Genomic DNA, 1,274 nt, shown 5'->3' with positions numbered 1-1,274 from the left:
TCAGCGCGATTTTGACAGAGGAATATAAGTTGAAACAATATTTCTTCCAAAAAGCATTTCAATTTTCCATTTGATTTTATATGTTTTTTTTTCCTCATACGGTAGAATAGAACCTTTAGAAATATGCATATGAAATCTGCCAATGCAGTCGGCTCTCTTTTTTTAAAATCTTATTCAGTTCAAGGCAAAATCTTTCATCGAATTTGTTTCATTTTTACTTTTGCTATAGCCGCAGCAGCTACCAACATAATCGACACGTTTTCCTCTTAGTTTTTTTTTTCCTTGTTAACTGTTGATAGCTGTGACAATTGCATATTTCAAGTACCTTCTTTTACCTTTCTGAACTTGTTTCTTTTTTGTGCTAATTGTTTGGTTATGCTTTACAGTTTTATGCTTCAATAAGGTCACTTTCCATAAATTAATTTCTACTGCGCGCATGGGTTCAATATATTTGTGGCGCTAGCAGGTAACAAGAAACTTTTTTTTTGTAAATCATTATTCATCATAAAAATTAATTTGTGCTTATACAAGTCTAATCTGTTGTCTAATTTTAGCTTTTGATTATGCAAAACTGTTATGCTTGACTTTCAGTTTTAGATGGAATGAATTAGATGTGCTTTAGTCGCGTGCATCTAAACCAGTTTGGAACGTAATTCAAAGCCAGCGACTATAGATAAGCTTTGAATAAAATCACAAGTCATGCAGATCAGATGTTATCCGCACAGTTAAGTAGCTTTCACTTATTCTATTACCTTTAAAGGCATTTTGTTATCTCCTATAATTTTGATTTCTTCTTGCAGAATTAGCTGGTCTGTGCATAGGCCTTTGTTGTTGCAAAGGTTTCTCTCATGAAAGAGTTCTTGCAATGATAATATGGTATGGTGGATTTGCATCTTTGTTTTCTCTAGACACTGCTATGACAAACAAGTTTTATTATTAAGACAAAGGAGTGAAAAAGATGGAGAGGAAAAATTTTTTACAATTGGATCACTGGAATTCAAATGCTCACCTGAATTTCATAATTTGCTGATAGTACATGACATACTTCTCTGGAAAGCATATTAAATTCTTTGAAAAGTTTCATATCTTTCAGGGCTCCTTTGGCTTTCCTTGAAGCTTCCAAAGATGAATTACATATGGAGTCTCCTGCCAATGGTACAATGGAAGGTATAAGATACTTAAAAACTTTTGCCTTGATTTTACGCTTATGTATATTAGCTTGAAACATTTTTTTTTTAAATGAGAATATGCATTACTTAAAGGGCCTCAGGAAA

The 1,274-nt window shown here is 32.6% G+C and overlaps 1 long non-coding RNA gene across 2 annotated transcripts; it reads left to right on the top strand.

Annotated features, from left to right (window-relative positions):
- The first annotated feature begins 348 nt into the window (after positions 1-348).
- LOC110109759 lies at positions 349-1,176 on the top strand. 2 transcript variants are annotated; one of them, XR_002304619.2, is made up of 4 exons: positions 349-466; positions 598-724; positions 801-876; positions 1,094-1,176. It is a non-coding gene; the product is annotated as an uncharacterized LOC110109759 (long non-coding RNA). The 2 variants fall into 2 exon arrangements; XR_003699600.1 differs by having other exon boundaries at positions 1,079-1,156.
- Positions 1,177-1,274: the final 98 nt, after the last annotated feature.

This window comes from Dendrobium catenatum, unplaced genomic scaffold (assembly GCF_001605985.2).
Source record: "Dendrobium catenatum unplaced genomic scaffold, ASM160598v2 original_scaffold_89725, whole genome shotgun sequence".
NCBI lineage: Eukaryota > Viridiplantae > Streptophyta > Magnoliopsida > Asparagales > Orchidaceae > Dendrobium > Dendrobium catenatum.
This window is presented reverse-complemented; position numbering and strand designations above follow the sequence as displayed.